At 34.4% G+C, this 24547-nt stretch overlaps 1 pseudogene; it reads right to left on the reverse strand.

The window, feature by feature from the left end:
- The window catches only part of LOC126024224 (hexokinase-1-like), a 134274-nt pseudogene that overhangs the window by 28803 nt on the left and 80924 nt on the right, over nt 1-24547 (reverse strand).

Raw genomic sequence — 24547 nt, forward strand, 5'->3', positions numbered from 1 at the left:
CCATTGCCTAATCTATAAAATAGGACTCAGTGGTCGGCAACCTGCGGCTCACGAGCCACATTTGGCTCTTTACACTTTTAATTTGGTTCTTCGGTGTGCTGGGCGGCCGCTCCAGGAGTCAGGACTCTGCTCCTATCCTCTGTCAGTGCGCGGCCTGTGTGGCTCTCAAAATAAATTTCAATCGTGGTTTTGGCGAGATTTGGCTCAGTTGAAAAAAAAAAAGGTTGCCGACCACTGAATAGGCAATAGATTGTGCTACTCAGCTGAAAATGAGAAAATATTCTCTTCTAGTTTAGTCCACTACCAGATTCAACAGTTTATAATTTTTCAGGTCATGATTAAATCAACTTTTAATCTCAAAAATGCTGCTGCACCTTAAAAATATACATAAAATATACACGATGTTAATCTAATTGTTATCAATATTGTTTTTACAGGTTACAAAAGCAGCATTACTTAAGGATGCAGAGTTAAGAAAGCCAGTGTGATTATAAAAATTTATCAACAAAACTATATTATTTTACCATGTTAGTCAGAAATCATAGGCCATTTGACATGTATTCTGACCACAAAGGAGACAGGGAAGGTCCAGAAAGACTCAAAATGAAGGCACTGTATAAATTAATATAAGATTTGTATTGTTAAATAAGTTTTAATTAATTGTAAGAAAATAATCTTATAAAACCTTGGTAATTTTAAACAGTATGTAGTGCAAACCTACGGGTTTTCCAAAGGGCAGTAGACGAAGGGGCCTTGTAATGTTTACTGACAGACTAGTTGTAGCTGTGGTAAAATAGTAATCCAAGCATAAAATTATAGCACTGCCACTATTGGAAAAATACATGCCATAGATAAATCGTAAAAAAATAAAAGCCTAAATCTCTTTTTAAAAAGAGAGTGCTGAGGGCCCGGAGAGATAGCACAGCGGTGTTTGCCTTGCAAGCAGCTGATCCAGGACCAAAGGTGGTTGGTTCGAATCCCGGTCTCCCATATGGTCCCCCGTGCCTGCAAGGAGCTATTTCTGAGCAGACAGCTAGGAGTAACCCCTGAGCACTGCCGGGTGTGGCCCAAAAACAAAAAACAAAAAACAAAAACAAAAAAAAGAGAGTGCTGAAGGGTCTAGAACATGATGGTGATAGTTGAAGATGCAGTAACTATTATTCTGTTTCGTTTGGGTTTGGTTTTGGTTTTCTTTCACATCCATCAGTGCTCAGGGCTTATTCCTGGCTTTTTGCTCAGGGATTATTTTGTTGACGCTTTGAGGACTATGTAGGGTCCCAGGATGGAACCTGGTTGCCCTCGTGCAATACAAACACCTTATCCACTATATTGTCACATTGGTCCCAAAGATGCAGAGACTGACTACATCAAAACCACAAACATTAACTCAGTTTTGTTACCTAAACTATAATTTTAAAAAATTAGAATACAAATGGTAGAAAAATTCCTTGCTTATAAACTATAAATATCCACGAACTATAGGTTTATTTCATTTAAAAAATTTCCTTAATATATTGCAAAATGTTTGTGTTCAAGAATTATAAAGGGGATTGCTATAAATATTTTAGCTCTAATTGATTCATTTTGTAAGATGTTTCCAAAAATCTGCTAACATAAGAGCTAAATAAAAATAAAGGCTATAAGAAATCATTTAAAATGTCTTCTTGAGGGGCCGGAGAGATAGCATGGAGGTAAGGCGTTTGCCTTTCATGCAGAAGGAGGGTGGTTCTAATTCCGGCATCCCATATGGTCCCTCGTGCCTGCCAGGAGCAATTTCTGAGCTTGAAGCCAGGAGTAACCCCTGAGGGCTGCTGGGTGTAACCCAAAAAAACAAACAAAAAAATATCTTCTTGAAAGGAAAAGGAAATCATTAAAAATATAGAAGTTTCTTTACATAAAAAGTAATTTAGGTAGTCAGAAACACAGCATTAATAATCTGGTAGTTATTATATTCCTTCCTTCATTTCTCCTTTCCTTTCTCTCCCTACTTTTCTTTTACCATTATTATTTTCTTCTTTTTCAATTTCTTTCATTTTTTCTCTTTTTTCTTCTTTCACTTTTTTCCTTTTTTTGTACTTAGGACTAGATTTTCTAGATGAGACAGGCATTTAAAGGATTTTAAACCATCATGTGTAGAAATTTGATCCAGGGCCAGAGCAGTGGTGCAAGCTGTAAGATGTCTGCCTTACCCGCCCTAAACTAGGATGGACCGTGATTCGGTTCGATCCCCCTTGCCGTTCCATATAGTCCCCCAAACCAGGAGCAATTTCTGAGAGCATAACCAGGAGTAACCCCTGAGCATCACCAGGTAGCTCCCCCAACAAAAAACAAACAAAATAGAAATATGATCCAATATATTTTTGCTCTCTGTATTATTCATCTCATTTTTAATTTAATTTACAAATACTTGAGTTTATCCTAAATATTTTACTAATTTAGTTCTACTTTAGGAAAATAGAGTATCTGATAACAGCCCATTAAATTTTAATGAGGTTTATTTTATAGCTATTTCTTATGTGTTTGTGAAACAAGCACATATTCTGAAGTTAAGATTAAAGTATTACTTTGGTCAAGGTGTTTGGTAATGTCATTTAGATAACATATAACTTCTGACATTTTGTGTACTTATTTGTATCAATATCTAATGACTTAAAAGGAGAGCTTTTGCTGTTTGCTTGAATTCTTAGTTCTCTCTGATAAGGTTGTTTGTTTGTTTGTTTGTTTGTGGGCCACACCCAGTAATGCTCAGGGGTTACTGCTGGCTATGTGCTCAGAAATCGCACCTGGCTTGGGAGACCAACTGGGATACAGTTAGTGGGTACAAGGCAAACTCTCTACCACTTGCACCACCACCACCACCACCACTCAAACCCCTGATAAGGTTATTTTTTAAAGACATTTTTGAAATATGAAGGTGGACCTTTCTAATTTATTTTGAAACTGGTATTTCTGGAATTTCTCTTAATTTTAATTTCTGCTCCTGTGAAATCAATTCCTTGTAGAATTTATGTTTTTCTTTAAATATCATTCCACAGATTACTTAATGGCTATGATTAAAATCCTTTTTCCAGGCTTTTCCCCTTAAGCACAAATTTATTAAAAGATCCAACTCTCAAATATTTTACAATTTCATTGTATCTCCAACAATCAATATCACTTTATTTCATCACCCACCACATAGTAGTAAGTCAATGTCAGATTATTTAGGGTTTTATAGAACCCATGTTTAGCACCAATTTACATGTAATTTTATGGCTCTTTTTTATATTCTCTAAATCATACCCATCTGTAAGTCTGTGTAAAATTTATTCATTCATCCTTGGCATATGGTCAATTTTGTTCTATACGATTTTCTAACTCTAACATATGGAAAAGTTTTGATACCCATACTAAAATGTCTACAAAAACACATTGGAAAGAATCTACTCCTAGTTTGAATAGATTTTTATTTTGCTTTTAGATTTTCTAGGTAACAATTTAACTTGAATAAAATTAATTTGTAAAATTAATTTTTGCTCTCATATTTAGGATATATCTTTAAGTTAATGCTTTAAAATATTGATGAAAACACTATCTATTTAATTCTGATTTAAGTTCCAGAAAATTTTGATTATTAAAAATGAGAGTGACTATGAGTAGCATTTAAAATTGGAAAATATATTTTGGAAAATATATTTTGTTTGCATATATTTAAAATATATTTTGAATAATATTAGAGGTCAATTTATATCAGAGATTCAATTATCTAATTATTTCAGGTTTGCATTTCCATTTACACTGCCTAAACTCTGGGCTTCCTATATGAAAAACAACAGTATTGACCTCTGTCTTTAAGAATTTTCAATCTATGAGGCTGGAGCTATAGTGCAGTGGTAGGCATTAGCCCTGCATTTGGCTAAAATCGGACGGACCTCGGTTCAATCCTTGGCATCCCGTTTGGTTCCCAAGCCAGGAGCAATTTCTGAGTGTGGCCCAAAAACAAATAAAGAATTTTCAATCTATATGTGAAAATTTTGCTTGCCATTTTACTTAAGCTATATATTAATTTATATCAATTATAATTGATTAAATGTACACTGGTATAAATAAAATTTTCTATTATTAATATTGCTTTTAATGCTTAATTTATTTTCAATTGCTTTGTATTCATGCTAATATCAAAACAACTTTAGATGTTTTTGCCAGTTTTTCTTTATTTTTAATTTTTGGTTTTTGGGACACACCCAGTGATGCTCAGATGCTACTCCTGGCTATGCGCTCATAAATCATTACTGGTTTGGGGAACCATATGGAACACCAGGAGATAGAACCGCGGTTCATCCTAGGCTACCCTGGGCAATGCAGATGCCTTATCCCTTACGCCACCTCTCTGCCCCAATTTTTGCCAGTTTTTCTAAAATATAACAATATAACAATGCTGTTCCTAAAATACACTATTTTCTTTCATTTTTATTTTCTGAAAATGTTCTTAAGACATGTATATATTATCCTTGAAAGCATTTATAAACTAGATTTTAAAACAAACTTCCTAATACAGTATTTAAATTTTCTGTTATTGCTCAATTATAAATGTCCCTTGTGCTAGAATCATTTGAAAATGCATGTATAATTTATTTTATTTTATTTTTTAGTTTTTCTTTGATAATCAATTTGTGAAATGATAAAAATTCAGGGGTTTTGCTTCATTCTCTCATAATTGCCAAATTCTTGGCATCAAGATTCCAGAGTTAGTCATGGTCTTTCATGCATTGCTTCTACCACTCTGTCCCTTCCCTCAGATAACCACATCATTTTCAACAGTCTGGAAGTTTAGTTTGTTGTTTCTTTTCAGTATAATGCCTTGAATAATACTATTCCACCTATGAAGTAAGTTTTATGATAATTATCTTTTTCTTCTCCACTTTTTCATTTTACACATCTAAAACAGTATCTATTATTTACTATCAGAAGTGGTGCTTCAGGATCTGAAGGCCACCCCTGGCGATTCAGCACTAATCCAACAGACAGCTCAAAACAAGGACACAGTGATGTCTCTTGCTTGGTCCCTCAGTATCAGAGACCAGTAGAGTCACACATTGTTTTAGAGGATACTCAGACCTCTCAATAGTGCCCAGGTCACTCCAGAAAATATTCTACAATGTGTAGGGGACAATGTGTTGCTGAGGATAGGACTTAATTCACATGCAAGTAAGGCACTTAAACTCTCTCTTCAGCATACCCCAAATATTTATGTACATATTTCCATTTTTAAGATAACTATCAACTTTAATATTTTTATTAGAACCCTGTTGCTTTGACATAGTTTCTACTTTATTTTTCCTTTGTTTTGAATCTGTATAACTATGTTTATTTTAAGTATTGTTGTATTAAAGCTAATATATTTTCTTTGAGAAATAATTAGCACCATTATTTAAATTTTACATAGAATGTCGAGTTATTTAATCATAGGCTTGATCTTTGTCTCTCTTTCATAATAATTGTCTGATCTAGCATTGCTTTTATTTCTTTATAAAATTAGCACTGCCTTTTGCCAAGTTCTATTTCTTAAACTGCTTACATTAAAGAATACATACATATAAAAGTAATATACATATATTATGAATGATAATCAATGTTCTGTCATGTTTCTCAGCCCCACTGAGATTAGAAAAACAATAATTTTATCCACTGAATACTACTGAATAGAGATAATTAATTTTTCAGGTAACCAACAAACTCTTCAACTAAATGAAAGAAATTTGTTAGCGTGAACTGTTGCAGGCAGTAATTTTTTCCAGCAATATGAGATCTAAACTTATTTAAGAAATAATATGGACAGTATTTATATAGATAAGTAAAGAAGAATTTAACTATTTTTATATGAAACCTGCAATTGTGTGGTTTTACAATCTGTAAATCAAGATCCAAATGATAGAAACTCCTGAGACAATTTCTTGCAAGGTGATGCTAAATTAAACTTGATGACACTAAAGAAAAGGATTCCATATTACTGTGGGTTAGTCAAAAAAAGTCTCGCAACAATTTATTTTAACTATTGTAACTGCTATAATTAATTTGCTTTGTATAAATACAATAACTAAAAATAAAGCCTCTATCTTATAAATCGGGAAAATCTTTTGTCATGTTTTGCTTTGTCAGGTTTACCTCCATCATAACTCAATGCTTCCATAGATCAACCCAAAGGCATTTTGCACCAGAAAACTTGGCAATACCGAATTATTGTTTGGGGTGCAAAATACCATTAATCAAAAACCAGTCTCTATTATCTCTTCATTCATGCATAAACTTGTTCTACTTCCAGTTTTATCAGCTTACTTAATAATATCCTTCACATGGAGCATAATTTATTCTCCAGCACAACATCCAATATAAAATCAGACACTACATTGCCTAACTGGTCTCTTTTGCTTCCTTTAAGATAAAACATTTCAATGGCTTTTGTGATAGTGATGCATTAATGACCCTGGCCTCTTCCTCCTATATTTTTGAGAGAACATGTAATCATTATATAATCCCCTCAGGTCAGAAGTAAAATTTATGACAAATTCCCTATTATTTATTTACTATAATTGTTACACAGGACTGCTGAGGTACATCTGATACATCTGGGAGTATGGGAGAATTATTTACCAAACTTTTGCACAGTCTAATGTGGGGAAAAGTTCTCTCAGCTTCCAATAATATTTTTCCCTTTGGTTAACAACTGTCTAACATTTAATGCCACACATTTTAGCATGTTTTGGTAGTTATTGCTCTTACAGTAAGGCCCTTCACTTGGTGCCAATTTCTTTGTCAGTCTCTTTATGCTACATTATGCAGTTTAACGAGTAACCCACAAGTTTCATGGTTTACAACAGAGGATTATGTCTTCCGTATGTTAAATGTTAATTGGCAGAAAAATATAGCGTTGTCCCACTGTACATTCACTCTGACGCTGAAAATAAAGGTGCATCTTCTAAATGTGGTGCACAATCCCTGTATAGAAAAAACAAACAACAAAAAAAGGTGGAGTCATCTGTTATTACTAGGCTTCTTCAAAGTAAAACATTTGGTTCCTCTGTCATTTTATTGGACAAAATAGACTTGTTTTGTGACTTTGGATAATTTTAATAAAATGGGAGGTGTAATTCACTCACTGAAAAGAGCAGAAAACACTGAAGACAATAATACATTATTTCATATTAATACTCTAAATCAGGACAGAATATTTAAAGGAAAGGCACAGTGGAGTTTGTAACCTAGTGCTATGTAAGTTTCGGTAATACTTGGAGCCTATGGTGACATTCAGTTATATGTGAATTCTTCAAGGGAAGATCTGGGCAGGTATTTTAGTTGACTAATGGGCAAAGGTATACTTAACTGACATAGAATATCTGCTCAAATAGGAAAAGAACAAAGTAAAACTCTTAAAATAATCTACATATGCAGTTTCATCTATCTCTTATGTCTACTGTTCTTTTATTTTATATGGTAAAATCCATTCATAAGTAAAATATTGGGGGAGAGGGTGGACCACAACTGATAGTGCTGTGACTTACTTGTACCTCTGTTCTTAAGGATCATTCCCAAAGGAGCTATGGAGACTTAATTTTATCATCCCCATCTTCTTACATTTTCATATGTAAAATATATTGTTAACTATCAGGGTTGTGAAACAGTTTCTTGACTTACTTATCTTATGCCTATTGATTTGGATTAGCCCATTTCTATCTTTTTACCTCCTGGTTGAGACTGTGTTATTCTCCTTTTCTGCAAGTGCTTCTTTCAAATAGTTCATATAAACAATCATGTAGTGTTTGCTCTTTATAACTAACTTCTTTCTGTTAACATAGTCTTCTCAGTTCCCTCAAATTTTCACATATTTTTAAGACAAAATCATATCTTGTTCCATTATTTCTGATCATTCAGGTTGCTTCCTTCTCATGAACTATTGTGAATGATTCTACACTGAGAGGGCGATAATTAATATATTTCTGAGGTTTTTGAGCATAGGATGAATATTTATTCATAATTCTCACCTTAATTTTAAGATGGCTTAGTGTTTTCATTTATTTTTGAGAAAATCAAATGTGGCAGTACTCAGGACTCTGTTTTCATAGATCACTTCTAGTAGATAACATGTGGTATTGTTAGGCTGGACTCACAGAGACACAAAGACACAAGAGATAGTTAAAAAGTAGTTTATTAGAGGTCAGTGCCCAGGACTCTCAGACTAAAGAGATACCAAGAACTCTGAGAAGTCTTTAACCTCACATTTATATACATTTCTGACACAAAAGTTGGAAGAGACAGGCCTCTATAATTCAAGGTAGGGGATACAGGAAAGGTAAACAAGGTTAGAGTACCTGAAACATTTTGGTGAGCTTTTAACACAATTCAATTTATGAGGTTTCCTTTCCTATGCTCATGCTCTTGAAGGCTATTACTCTTGTAAGAGAGCCCCTTTCTCAGAGTAATTCTTCCTAAGGTGTTTTTTCCTATCTTCATTTAGAGTCCATCTTGAAAGTGTCTTTTTGAGGCTAAATCATTGCTTTTCTGGTGTGAGGGACTGACTCACAATCTAAATTCTTTGCTTTAAGCTGTTTCTAAACATATACAAAATAAGCAACATATGGCAGTTAGGATATCCTGACAACTTGTGACATAAATCATGTCTAACTTAGGTTTGGGTGACTCTAATTTTGGCCTCCAGCAAGGAATCAGGGCTCCTTCTAAATTTGGGGGCTATATTGTCTCAAAGTAGTGGTTTGCAAAGGAAGAACCTTCAGCTCAATATTAACTCTCTGGTCTTGCATTTTCTTTCTCTCTTATTTTCTTTTAATATTTTTTTCACAAAGCTATAAAGTGTCATTTTATTATGTCTTAATTTACATTGCATTGATGACCATGAATTTATCTTTCCACTTAATTCTTGGTCATGTTTGTCATTTTGGTCATTTGTCATTTGTCATTTGGTCATGTTTGGTCATTTGTTGTGTTTAGGTGGTATTCCTTACTTAGAGAACTTGTTAGAGGGGTATTGGATTTTGGAATCATACCTGGGTATGATAAAGGTTTACTCTTAACTTTGTGCTCAGTGGTGACTCCCTGTAGTTATTCTGGGGTCCACATACAGTGTCAGGTGTTGAACGGGAGTTAGCAAAATGGAAGTCAAATGAATTAAGCCCTGTATTATCTTTATATTGCTATTCTTTTCTATAAAGTTAGAAATATTGCTTACATTTTATGAGGATATTGCAAATAATGAGAAATTTGTTTGGCAAATATTTTCTCCCATTATATTTTCAATGTTTTGCCCTTTTTATTGTTTCTATCATCAACTGTTTCCTTTGTTATATAGAAACTTTCTCGTTTTTATTACTTTTATCATTTTATTTAGTTACATTTTTTCTACTTTTATATTTTTCCCCATGAGCTCTTAGTGATGTCACTGCCAGCACTAAAGTCATGGAGACTTTGTTCTGTTTTCTTCTAGAATTTTTGCAGTCTTATATTAAAGTCTTAATTTATTATGCACTTATTTAAACATTATAGTAAAAGATTAATATACACCTTCCTTATCTTGCATATGACTAGTTTTTCCTAATCATTTTCTAAAAATACTATCCCTTGAAAAGAGAAAACTCAGTTTTTCCCTTCCCAGGTTCTCTGAGCAGTCCTGTTTTTGACTATCTCCATCCTACACTTTCAGACATTTCTGTTATTCTCTCAGACCATTGAATTCTGTCACAAAACTTAGGCTTACTGAGAGACTAATAGGCAATGGCAAAGACCCAACCCAAGCCTCAGACCAACCCCTCTGTAAATCCTTGTACTTTTATCTGTTAAGGCTCTACTTGCCATAATTCATACCAGGTGAACTAGTCTGAAGCAAGTTCACCACAGATTTAAGAAAACAAGACAGGCATCAGGAAGAAAATCATGGGGTCAGGGGGCTTCTAGACTCATGGACTGGCTTTCTTTCCCTTGCTCAGAAATGAACACAGTTTCTTAGGTGAAAAGCTCAGAATAATTTTGGAGGAAGGTTAAGTTATACTGATGTTTTCTATAACCACCTAAATCCAAAACTTTTTTTAACACAAGTAGGAATCATTGTGTTTGTTTGGTTTCCTGTCCTTGAGGAAAATCATTGAACTAAGATGGTCCATTTTGGAATTTTTATCACTGACCTTTTATCTTTACATTTCTGGTACCTTTCCTCCCATGGGTATTTGTGCTCCTTTTGAAATTCTGCATTTCAGTGGTCTTTTCACTCTTAAGAAGCTTCTTTTTGTCTTTAAACCTTCTACACTTTTGTGGAAGTTTAGACTGAATAATTTTTTTCCAACCTGCATAATAAGCCTTACTTCCCCAACTTCCTCTTTTTTGTCTTCAAGTCTCAAGTAAGCTCAAAGTCTAGATGAGAAGTTAAGATTCTCTTCCAAATATACCTAACATAAAAATAACAAGAACTTTCTTTCTGTGAAAGCCCTTCTCACTAGGGCTGAACTCATTTCACAGATACTGACAATTTTGCAGAAAAATTGCAAATACAAAATTACAAATACAAATTTGAAAAATTGCAAATACAAAATTGCAAAGGGGAAAAGATGATCATTTGTTACCTGAATCTAATAATACTACTGGCCCTGAAGTCATCCTTAAAATGTTAATGTACAGTGTTGCAGGCAGATAAGGGACCCTGCTGAGATTTGTGGAACTAAAACTTAAGAAAGCAATTGCCCAGCCCTGTTGTAGCCCAAAGACATGAAGAACATATCTCTTTGAGATGCAAATCTTGAGTTCTTTGGATATGAAGAGGTTGAGATATTGCTCAGATGCAGAAACCCAATGCCACACCTAGAGAAGGAAGAATCCCCTCAGAGAAGAAACTACAGGAAACCTTAAAGGTCTTGATAAATATATAAAAAAGCCATGAAGAATTCAAGGCTTTACCTGTGGCAACACCTAGATAAACTTTTACATCAGCAGAGAACTCCAAAGACAGGAAAATTTTATGACTTTCCCCTCAAAGACATTCTCTGCTTTTTCCACTCTGGAAAAGTCCACATTCCTTCTTGAAAAAGTTATTTCTCTTTCTCTCCCTTACATTCCTCTGAAGTTTGTTTTTTTTTTTTTTTTTTTTTTTTTTTTTTTTTTTTTTTTTTATAAAAACTATTTTGTAAGGATGGAAAGAGAGAACAGTGGAAAGGGTACTTTCCTTGTTCACAACCTGAGCTTGATCCCTAGCAACGCATAGGTTTCCCTGAGCCCCTCTAGGAACCAGAGTAATCTTTGAGCAACTGCAAATGTGACTCCAAATGAAACAAAAACAACAGAAATGATAAGAAGTGATGTAGGAAACAAAACATGGCAAAGAAATAGAAAGGAAGTAGTTGAGGTGGTGACTCTGTATTCAGGTGGAGGAAAGAAAACTCTAAAGAAGTGTGTGGTGTTACATTGGACAATGCAACTCTATTATTAGCGTGATTGCAAACCACAGTAACAAAAATAAAATTTAAAAATGAATAGGTAATCAAACAATATAAACTTCTATGTTATTTTGAAAGTCTAAGGAAATGAAAAAAAATGTACATTTTATAAAAGTAAAATTATGATTTGCAATGGGTGAAAGATGTCTTAGTTAAAATTCATTCCTTGAGCCCCTGGTTAGCTCAGTCTTTAGACCATGATTCTCTTAAATCCATTCTTTATATAATTCCCAATGCTAGTGTTAAGTGATACCCATAGAAATAAGGAGACACCAAAGTTAGATAGTCAAAAAATATAGTGTTTAATAGAGCTTACTGCTGAGGACTCTCAGGCCAAAGAGATTCCTAAGCAGTCTTTTGGCACACATTTTATACTTTACATACTTACAAAAAGGCAGTGGGGAGACAAAACTACATTCCCACCCCATTGACCTAGGGTGGTGTTTCAGATAAAGAAAACAAGGTTAGAGTATTTCAGACATCCTGGTGAAAGTTTTTTGACACTAATCCAATTTATGTGTTTTTTCCTCCTCTCACGCTCTAAAAGGACAGTCCACAAGACTAATTGTAAGCCCAGGGTAATCTCTCCTGGGGTGTTTTTATCTTTATTTATAGCCCATCTGAGAAATGTCCATTTGAGGTTAACTAGTTGTTGCCATATCCTGCTCTCCCTCTCAAAATTTTTCCCTGGGGTGAGTGATGCTGCTCCTGGCATACACAAAATAAGCAATGTATGGCAGTTAGGATATCCTGATAGATTTATGACATATATCACGTTCATTCTAACTTCGGCAGCTCTAATATTTGTTTCCAGCCATGAGTTCTGATTTTATTCCAAATTTGTGGTGCTCTATTGATTCACACTAGGTACAAAACATGTGCTCAACAAGTAAACATTTAAGCACTATTTATTTAAGAACTACTTCTTTTTTAAAAAAATGTTATTTACTATATACTTGGAAGAGTAATCAAAAGGGGTAAAATAAAATAATTTAGTGGGGGCCTGGAGAGATAAGCACAGTGGCGTTTGCCTTGCAAGCAGCCAATCCAGGACCAAAGGTGATTGGTTCAAATCCCGGTGTCCCATATGGTCCCCCGTGCCTGCCAGGAGCTATTTCTGAGCAGACAGCCAGGAGTAACCCCTGAGCACCGCTGGGTATGACCCCAAAAAACCAAAAAATAATAAATAAATAAAAAATTAGTTTAGTGAAGAAACTTTGCAAAGTTTCATTATCAGTCATGATGCACCCAATCCTTTTGCTAAGTCTAGGTGAATGGATGCTATAGAGAAATGTATAGCTGCAAAGAGTTGACATATAGCCATTGTCTTAACTATAATAAAAGCAAACAACATAGAAACCATTAAAAAATAAAATAACTTTTAATTGAAAACTGATACTGCAGCATGGGAAATAATGTTAGATTTGACAAAATGTAGACAGCAGTAAATTGAAGTTAACCAAAAGGTATTTTTGGTGACATATTAGAAATAAATCAGTGTTAAAAGTTAAGTCTTTAATACATCAAAATGTATAAAAACAAATCATTGATATTTGAGTTAAATACAAAGGAAAATTCAAAACATAATAAAATGTTCAAGTAGTTTTCATCTTAAAATTTAAAAAATAAAAATAAGCATTACCAGTAAACATATATATTTTTTTCTTTCCTAAGAAAAGTAAAATAATACTATGTAATATTTGATTTTTTCAGTAAGCATACTTTAAAAAATAATTTCTTACTTTTATACCTTCCTAAAATTTCTCTTTGAATGACAAAAATAAAAGTCTCACAGTCAAAATAAATGCGTGTTTTTAAAAGCAAATTGTATGCATATAATTAAGTTAAAGCTAGGTATAAGAACAAATATTATTCATTTAAATAACTAAATATTTAATTTATATAAAATGTTTTGGTTTTTATCACATTCTCCAATGAATAATTGGTAACTTGTAAATTAACCAAGCTAAAATGAAATGATACTATTAAAAATAGTATTCAGTTGAGATTATATAAAATGAAGTAAGATGTTGTATTTTCTCTAAAAATAATAAATAAATAAATAAATAAATAAATAAATAAATAAATAAATAAATAAATAAATAAAAGAAACTGCCTCCGTGGTAAAAGTATTCAGCTGACCTACAGCCTTGCAGTGTGGATATGAATTCTTTGATTATTCTCTTTCTACTCCTTGATCTGGCTCTGTTTCTGTAGAAAGGAATCCACATCACATCAGGGGCAAGGGAGTTGTCTCCATGAGAGCTATACACACAGTTTCTGGGTACAGAGCAGATCGAAATGGGACTGAGGGCAGACTTGGAAAGAAAATGTGCAAATTATTATTTTGTTTACTTGAATTAATACTATGTGGGAAAATGAGAAAGTTCTTAGAATATTTATATTTTGCTGATATAAATATGAAATTGAATATCCCAGTCATGTATTACATTATGGCATGGTTTTTCTCCTGAATATTATTCAAATTTATTAGTTGCTTTTCTGCTCAAACTTGCTTCTTTGAATCATACATAAACAATTTTTGCATTATAAATATATTACATAATAATGAAAATCCACTTGTGACTGCTTTTGTCCTTTTTATATCTAAATTTTTTATGTTTTTCTTTTCAGAGGGAGGAGGGGCACACTCAGCAGTGCTCAAGGGTTACTCCTGAGTGTGCTCAGAAAATCATATGAGATGCTGAACATCAAACTCATGTCACCCACATGCACAGCAAATGCCTTAACCTGCTGTACTGGCTCTCCAGTTTCTGAATCATTATTTACAGGAGAAGAAAAATGTGCTGGTCATCAGCATGTTGGCTTAATATAAATAACATCTTCAAAACTATATTTGACAAAGCAATTACTTTTCTTTGTGAAGAATTTTTTCTTTGTGACAGAATATATTTTCTCACAAGCAGCTGTAATTCCAAGATAAAAACCCTAGAGGTATTGGTAAAGTGCTGTAACTCATATTGTCAAATTTAAGAAACAAAGAATTCTTGTCCTCCTCAAAACTAGTTGGGCAATATTTTCACACATATTTAGAAAAAAAGTATATCCTTTCATTCCCCAGATGAATTAATTTATATTGTATGATCAGAAGATAAGAGAAAGGATCAATAAAAGTATTTTGAAAAGTGATTAAACTTCTTTATCAGAAGTATCTATCTAGATATATATAAAATAAAAATATCAAAGACAAAAGATTTGCCACTAGACTTTAAATAATATTATTTAAAGTTCTTCCAGTCATTTCTTTCTTTTTTTTTTTACTTTTGGTTTTTTGGACCAGGCCTGGCAGCATTCAAAGGTTACTCCTGGCTCTGTGCTCCGAAATCTCTCCTGGCAGACTTAGGGGACTATATGGGATGCTGAGATTCAATCCTGGTTGATCATAGGTCGGCAGCATGAAAGGCAAACACCCTACCACTGTGCTATGTTTCAGCCCCTCTTCCAGTCATTTCTAAGAACAATGTACAATTAATCTTTAATACTGATGTAATTAAACACAGATTATTTTACAGTAAATAGGAATCATTGTATAATTCTTTGAGTAATCATTTTTCCACAAGCAGACAGTAAGCTTGCTAAATAGCTGTGATAACACTGAAAATAGTTCCAATTCTCAAACTGCATGGTGACCATCTCAGGCAGTAATGGAACAGACTAGTGTTTAACTGTGCAGGGTTGAGGGATTTACACTTCTCTTCAATTAGACAATTAACAGTTCCTCGGAAAATTCTGTCATGCCAAGTGACACCTAAGGATGATGTTCCAGACTCCCTGTGAAAGAATGAACTAGAAATGGCCTCACAAGACTTGGATCTTCAGGACACACCTGTTTCAAAAGACTAGATTGCACATCTCTTCACAGCTCCTGTAATGATCCAAGTGTTAAAATACAATCAACTTCTACACATTCCATTGACATTTTAAACATTATTAATGCATATCTTTAAACTAGTAAATTTATTGAACCATAGAGTATAGAGTAGACTAAAGATGTTACAGTTTACTTAGTTAAAGACTTTGGAACTGAGTTTTGATTTGGGTATTTGCTGTAATTGCTTCTCTATTCTAATTTAGATCAGATTTGAGCTCCTCTGACAAGATCATATGTGTCCTAGCATATTAAATAAAAGCATGTAGGAGCCAGAGCAGGTAGGGAGTTTGCCTTGATTATGGCTGACCTGGGTTCAGTTCTAGGCATTCCAGATGGTCCCTGGAGCCTACCAAGAGCAATTCTGAGTGAAAAGCTTGGAGTTAACGCGTGAGAGCTGCCGGGTGTGGCTGGTTAACTGGATTACACATCATTTTACCTAAAAAACTGTTTTGTATCTGTTTGTTTATAACTTGGTTTCACCCAAAGCAAAAATTGTCTTATATGTAAACCTGGGCAGAACAGGCTCGGGATAACTGCCCCACCTTGGGGTGGTATCTATACTTAATAAAAATAGTAGTTCTAGAAGACAGCAGGTTCTCCATACTAGGTAGAAGACTGCCCAACTACATGAGTTTCACTCTCAGACTGGTTTGTATTATTTCATGCTTGACCCTGATTCAGAGTAATTCACCTGGTGATGGAGATAATGCATGTGGGTGATTTTACAGTGACCCCCCCCCAAATAAAAATATATATATATGAAGTATGTTACTATAGCCTATTCTAGGTTTTAAATGACAAAGGATTACTAGCACAAACTTACTGGCTATGTACTGTTAGAAATTTTATTTTATTTAATATTTGTTTTGGGGGTCACACCCCATGGCGCTCAGTAATCTATGCTCATAGTAATCTAAGTTCAGTAATCACTTCTGGCTGGCTTGGGGGACCATATGGGATGCTGAGATTCGAACCACCATCTGTCCTGGGTTGTCTGCATGCAAGACAAACGCCCTACCGCTGTGCTATCTCTATGGCACCAGTAAGAAATTTTAATAGCATGTCCATCTATAGCCAGTGTTATTATTTAAAGAAATTATAGAATCCTTGTAATTCTTAGTAATAAAACATAAAAACTACTATGTATGTTAAACATAAAATTTAAGTACACTTTAAAACGAGTCAAGCAGAAGAAAAGAATTTAGGATAAATTTACCAAAGCAAAGATTGACCAACAAAATATAAAACGAAAGTGTTAAGCATGTTACCATTTTCACCTTAGAAAATATTACATTTTCTTCTGATGTTCACAAACTCTTTTTGTTGACATTTTCATGACTTGAAAAATATTGAATCATAGTGTTTTAGACATAGTTCTCTGACATTAACACACACACACACACACACACACACACACACACACACACACCAGTGCTTACACACAGAGAGAAGAAAAAACTGTTACTTGCAAAATCCTGTTCCAATAAGTATCTAATGAGAGTGAAAGCCTCGTAAAATTCCATGATCCAGCCTCCGGGGAATTCACCTATTAAATACCAGATATAAAATGCAAAATAGAAGCTCACTGAAAATCCACTGTTTGGTGCACTGTAGAAAGTATCCCACTTCCTTTTCTACTAATCAAGTTTCTCCTAAAACAAACAAATACACAAAAATGGCTTTAATGCAAATTTTTAAAGACTTAACTGCTCTCCATTTTACTCCCTTAAGAGGTACCAGTACAATGTAAAATAAAAGGAGACTAGACTCACATACCGGAAACTAAATTCTCACTGTTTGTTACATATACAGAAGTTTTGAAATCATAAGAGAATGTAAAATGTAACAATATTATTTTTCCCCTGGTTGATAAACAATCTTATTGAGCTAAGGCTAAATATATATATAGACTGGATAAATATGTTTACCTTCCCAGTTGAAGACTGCTCCTGAAACCCATTTATTCTTCCTGCTAAAACATTTTGATGTTTTCTTTTTCTTTTTAGCCATTTTATTTTTCTTCCTTGGATTTATCCAATAAAATAATAAAAAATGGGCAATGACAGTGCCCTTTTTAAGTACTTTTTTAAATCTTTTTTTAAGATCTTTTAAACCTGCCCACTCTTTTAGTATGTAATATTGAATTTTTTTTAAAAAGCTATGAAAAACATCCAACTATTGGTAGTTTGTAAAAATTAATAAAAGTATTTTATTTTATTCTCTGCTTAAAACTACAATAAATATATTCCTTTTTGTTTGTTTGTTTGTTTGTTTTAATTTAGGATCAGAGCAATAGTGCTAAGGGATCTGAGTTCAGGGATCAGGATCTTTCCCTTTTTTCTCCTTGTACCACATTTATCTAAAATGTGCCTACACTTTGGTATTTATCTTGGACAAAATTTTGCCTTATTCAATTACCTAGAAGAGCAGGGAATAGGTGCTAAACAAGTTCTGTTGATAAACTAAAATTTAAGACAATCTTTGGTCCCAACACTCAGATTCTGTAGCATCAAATCTTTCGCACTTCAACAGAAACTTTGCCTCATGTAAGAGTCTATTTTGTCCCCTGCCTCTGAATTCCCCCAGAAAAAAACAGTTGACAAAAGCAATGTCAGTTGTGGTGCTTCACACAAAGTCAAAATTTACTCCCCAGATATTCACATCTGCAGTTCTGTTTCATATTACACTTAATTTCGAATTTTTCACATTTTTTAGATCCTAGGCACTCTATGTTCTTGCTTCACTTTTAAATATAGTATTTTTTATTGATTTATTTTAACCACTTGATATTTTTTACTTAATTTCTTTGTTTTGCTTTTTTGTTTTGTTTTTGAGCCACACCTTGTGACACTCAGGAGTTACTCCTTGCTATGCTCTCAGAAATTACTCCTTGTTTTGGGGACCATCTGGGATGCCTGGGGAACTAACTGCAGTCTGACCTAGGCCAGCACATGCAAGGCAAATGCCCTACCACTTGCACCATTGCTCAGGCCCCTATTTTTTATTTTCTAATTGCACGTAAAAGTGAAGTGTGTTTTGAAGAGAGGAGGATCCTCACAAGTAGTGGTATTTGGGTCTACTTTCTACCATGAAGTACCAGGAATTAAGCCATAAGTCAACCACATGCAAGACAGGATACTTATGTATTTATTATACTGTGTTTTATACATGGTGATTTAATAATGTTCATGATAAGTTTTTGGATAAAACATTCCAATACCATAACTCCCATCATTGTCTTAGAATTCTTCTCTCTCCCATCCTCCACTACAACCTCCTCTTTAGCACCATGTCTCATCACATGGTAATCTCCCATTACATAGGCCACTTCTTATATTTTCTTGCTTTTGGTGATTTGTTGTTTCCTCATAATTCTATATTCTATATAAAACATATTATATATATATTCCATATATCTCTTCTTCTAGCTGACTTCACAGCATGATACCTTCCAGTTCCATCCACAGAGTGGCAACTTGCATTATTTTGTATCTTTTATTAACCCTTGTAGTATTCCATCATGTATATATAACATAGTTTCTTTCTCAGTTATATGTTCTTGGATACAAGTTGTTTTCTGATTTGGGCTACAGTGAATATGAGAGCATAAATGTTTATCTCTGAATAGAGTTCTGGGGTCCATGGTGTACAGGCCATAGGAAAAAGAAGTGAATAAAAATGTCTTCAAAGAAATGCAAATTTAAACAATATATTAACTCACACTATTGAGACTGATACACATCAAGCAGAAAAATCAAATAAAGTATTGATGGGGCTGGAAGATGGAGGTAGGGATTTTGCCTTTCATGCAGAAGGATGGTAGTTCAAATACCAGCATCCCAGATGGTCCCCCGAGCCTGCCAGGAGCGATTTCTGAGCTTAGAGCCAGGAGTAACCCCTGAACACTGCCCGGTGTGAACCAAAAACCAAAACCAAAACAAACAAACAAACAAAAACAGTATTGATGTGGTTGTGGATTAAAAGAAATCCTTATAAAAGGCAAAAGCTTCAACTCCAGTACTATCTCCTTGGCCCAGTATCCCAATATTTTGTATTATATGGTGCTAGCATTTTCATTTGATTCTGTTTTTGATTTGTCTATCTGTTCTAAGAGGTACTATTTGTTATATCATATACCAGTAACTTATTTTTGTTTTGTTTTGTTTATGGGCCACACCTGGAAGTGCTCAGGGGTTACTCTTCGGGGGTTATTTCTGCTTCTGCGCTCAGAAATCAATCCTGGAAGGTTTGAGAGAACATATGGGATGTCAAAACGGATGTCGAGGATCTAACCCAGGTAGGCTGTGTACAAGGCAAACACCCTCTCCACTGTGCCATGGCTCCAGCCCAAGTTACCAGTATATTTTAAATAATTGGTATGATTGAATTAGAAAGCACTCTCAGAGGGGCCAGAGCAGTGACGCAAGCAGTAAGGCATCTATCTGTCTTGCCTGCGCTAGCCTAGGACAGACCATGGTTAGATTTCCCGGCATCCCAGATGGTCTCCCAAGCCAGGATCGATTTCTGAGCGCATAGCCAGGAGTAACCCCTGAGTGTAACCGGGTGTGGCCCAAAAACCCAAAGAAGAAGAAAAAGAAAAAAATTAAAGCACTCCCAGATAAGTTTATTATTTTCCACATCTCAAGATTGTTTTTATTAATAACCTCTTAAGCATGAATAAATTATTGATGTTTCTTTGTACATTAAATAACTTGGGGTTATATTATAAATATTTCTTTATACATTGTAGAAATTCTCGGATACGACAGGTCCCAGTGGAAACTTTTAATTACTTTACTTAGTTGTTAGTAACTAGTTAAGTTAAGAATACAGAATGTTTAACTCAATGCTTGTAGAAAGCAGAATAATCTATTAGTTTTGGAGGCTTGCTTAAATTCTACCTCTGCATGTAAAGTCCAAATTTGGGGCAATTTTTTGCAGAATTTGGATTTCCGTGACTATGGGCTTCTCTTCCTAACTGTTTCCCTCCCTTCCCATTCCAGCTATCAGAATTGCTATAAATTTTGTCCTTCAATTTCTCAAACCAGTAAGATTCAAAATACATCTCAATTTAACCAGACCATGCAGAAAACCATTCTGAAGTTAGAAGTCCCTTCAGTGGCTTTTCGGTTTTGCACGTTCAGTGTGTACTTTAAAATGTTACCTGTATCTTGTCATTTTCCAATTTATGATTGTTTTCCAAGGTATTTTTGCTAAGACTCACTTGTGCATGCAATGACCTGGACAAAATTAACCTTTGTGTTCTCTTATTCAATTATATACCTATATATCTATGCATGTCTGTCTAAATTTATAGGTGTTGGGTCCACATCTAGTAAGACTGAGTGATGGCTTACTACTAGTTCTGCAATAGAAATTAATTGTAAGGTTCTTGGGGATTACACAGAGTGCCCGGGATTGGATCTGGGTAAACTGAATGCAAGGTGATAGCCTAATTCCTGTATTATGTAGCAGCCCCTGTTCAGATTTTATTTTAATGCTATTATAGTTGATGAGTCTTATTGCTTAGTGATTAGGAAAAAGAAAATTACTTTGATTAAGAAATCTTCCCTTTCTCTAGTTTGTGATCTTTGTTTCTCATTTATTTACAAAATAAAGACAGCTAAGGGCAAAATAAAGATAGCAGAGCCAAGGGCCAGGTAGTTAGCTCAAAGAAGTAAAAAGCATGACTCTCATAGCATATCCCCTGAGTTTTATCCTTGGTGTCATAATTATGAATTATGAATTATAGAATCCAAAGCGTCACAGGGTCTAAATCTAATGGCCTCCAGCAACACTGTGGGATTACAGGATTTGTCTGTCTCTATGTCAATCAACACCTTCATGGTTTCTCATTGGATGTTATTTTATGAATGTAGCACCTCTGAGTAGTAGTGAAACTGGATGATCCCACCTTCTAGATGTGACATTTTTCCATATATAAAAGACAAGGACGGAAAAGGAAAGGTCTCTCTTTCATTTCTGGAGCTACATCTAGAAGTTGCTTGGAGGGTGGTTTTCAGACTGGAATTAGGGTAACGTGGGGAATTTTTAAAGTCTTTTCTTTCTGTAAGTATGTGTTGTATTATTTTGCATAACGCCTTCTGGTTAAGACGCATCTTGCCAGTATTCGGGGTCATAAACGGAGGGATTAGATTCAAGATATCACCAAATGGAACAGCATTGAACAAGAACGAGAGCACAGAATAATCAGGCCAACACTGCATAGTCACATAGGGAAAAGAGTGCACCACCCCAACCACAACCACTACTAGAGTAGTGCCTCTAAGATAATAATCATCACAATATCAGGGGATTGTGAGCACAAAATCAGCTAATATTTGTCAAATCATTAGGAGAGTAACGAGTAGTAATTGGAATCTGAATGTTATGTATTGTTAATTGTGGTTTAAATACTATTTATCAGGGCCAGTGAGGTGGCGCTAGAGATAAGGTGTCTGCCTTGCAAGTGCTAGCCAAGGAAGGACAGCGGTTTGATCCCCAGCGTCCCATATGGTCCCCCCCAAGCCAGGGGCAATTTCTGAGCGCTTAGCCAGGAGTAACTCCTGAGCATCAAATGGTGTGCCCCCCCCCAAAAAAAAAAACAAACAAAAAACAACAAAAAAATACTAATTATCTCTAGAAATCAGGACACTAGAATTCACGAAGGTCTTACTAGATGTTATAATCAAATATTATATCATTCCAAATTTATGGCCTTTCTGTGAAATATTAAATAAGATATATAAATATGTAAACATGTGTTTTGCATCTAATTTTTAGGAAATAATTTTGACTAACTACAAATCATTTATTACACTTTTATAAAGTTTCCCTTGTAGTCAATATTTTATGACAGATTAGGTTGCATTTTTGCCCTTTACTAACTGGAAGAAGTGATAGACATGAATTGAAATCTTATTTGTTGGAGAAGGAATGATACATTATTTAATCAAATAGAGAAATCTTATTTGCTTGCATCTGTTCATCTGACTTTCTGCCATCCTGTTTTCACTTTCAAAAGTTTATGCTATGGATAAACTATTAAAAATTTTAAATACTTTCATAATTTTGTAGTTTCTTTCTTAACCTAAAAAAATAAAATAAAATAACAGATGAAATTCTTTTTTTATTTAGACGACTTCAAACTGCCGAATTGTGGAGGGGGTAGGCATTTTTACAAACATACTGATAGAAAATACTGACTTCTTATTTCATGTTCTGCAGCTGCCTTTAGCTGCAGATATAACTTTTTAAATGAAAGGTATTATGGAAATTATAAAACTTGTAAAGGGGTGCCTCAGGGATAAAAGTTATAAATTTCACAAGATTCATGAATCAGAAGCAAATTTTATTCAGAGTAGAAGCTCCCATGATGTCCAGACAGCACATCAACAGTGCTACTCTGGCAGAGCTAGTTTAACTTTATATCCCTAAGATTGCTAAATTTATGTCACCAGAATTTTTTCTACTTGTATTTTTCTAATTTATAGTGTGTCCCTGAGGCAAAGATCAAATAAAGTTTCTCAAATGAATGTAAAGAATGTATCTTGCCATCTTATTAATATAAATTAATACCTAATAATTATAATTTTATGTAACAAGTAGGTATTTACAGAAAAATATTAAGGACAATTAAACAGAAAGTATCACAATTTAGCATAAAGCCCTACATAGCCAAGTGCTGTAAAAGTTTTAACTTTTTATTTTGTGCCTTTAGCTACATATATATGTATATGTATATATATACACACACACACACACACACACACACACACACATATATATATAATTTTTGTTGTTGTTTGTTTCATAGGTTGGAAAGCTTGCGTTTTTCCCCCAGTAAGAACCAGAAACTATTGTTGAATAGCCACTCCGCTTCTGTTGTTCCACCTTTAATATTTAATGATTGATGAATGTAAGTTTTATGTATTTGTAACTGAGTATGTATACCAGTATATTTATATTTTCTTCAAATAACTGCAACTAAACTTCCCTTGAACTAAATGAAAAATCTCAATGCAAATGTCTGTGTATTGTGGTTGCAGTTATGTAAAAATATAGCTGCATATGAATTAAAGACTGCAAGAGAGAATATAGAAATTAATTATATAAGTATGATGACAATTACAAGAGTTCCCACATAGAAATCACATTAAAATTTCATGTGATAATCTTTCATTGTTTTCACAATCATGTTTTATTCGCATAAAGTTTTTCCAATGACAAATGCAAGTCTCGGGTCAAAATAGATGAAAAAAATATTTGGGGGGGGGGGTCACTCCCAGTGACACTCAGGGTTACTCCTGGCTATGCGCTCAGAAATCTCTCCTGGGGAGCCATATGGGAAGCCTGGGAATCGAACCATGGTCTGCCCTGGATCAGCCAAGTGAAAGGCAAATGCCCTACCCCTGTGCCACCACTCTGGCCCCAGATGAAATGTTTTTGAATTACTCTTTCCAATTCTCAACACCTCCTGGTCCTAGAATCTCTCTCCAGTTCCCCTGCAATAAATATGCTCCATTTTTGTTCAATTAATATCTTACAAACCTCTAAAACAAATCATTCCACATGGATACAGCTGTAATTAAAATGTGCCACATCTATATTTTTCTCCTGAAATCTTTGCTTTAAAGTGTTGATGAGCTTTTCCTCCTATTCCTTCTTCTCCTCTTCCTCCTCTTTCCCCTTTTTCCCCTCCTCCCTGTCCTCTTCCTCCTCCACCACCTTCATAGTTTTCTTTTAAATAATTGAACTCTCCAATGTTTAGGGGCACAGACTGTGGACTACTGTTTCATACTGGGCCTGGTAGTGTAGGGCTACTTCTAACCAGTATTCTAGAGACCAGGAGGGCAATAGCCAATAATTCTCAGGTCAGTGGCAGAGATTGATCAGAGGACTGTGCTCTAACTTCTTAAATTATCTTTCTGAACCAAGAGTGCACATATAAAGTAGAGGTGATAACTTCATACACACTGATATAACACTCAGCTATGAGAAAAAATATGTACTGAAATGTGCTGCAGCTTAGATAGACTTGGAAGAGTCAGCTAAGTGAAGTAAAAAAGAAAAAACAAATAAAAGATGATCTCACTTATACAAAGAAACAAAATAAAGAATTAGACGGTCCTCATGAAGAACAACTTCAAGGTATGTTTAATTGAACAGTAGTCTGAGGGTGTTG

The sequence above is a fragment of the Suncus etruscus genome, chromosome 12 (assembly GCF_024139225.1).
Source record: "Suncus etruscus isolate mSunEtr1 chromosome 12, mSunEtr1.pri.cur, whole genome shotgun sequence".
NCBI classification, from domain to species: domain Eukaryota; kingdom Metazoa; phylum Chordata; class Mammalia; order Eulipotyphla; family Soricidae; genus Suncus; species Suncus etruscus.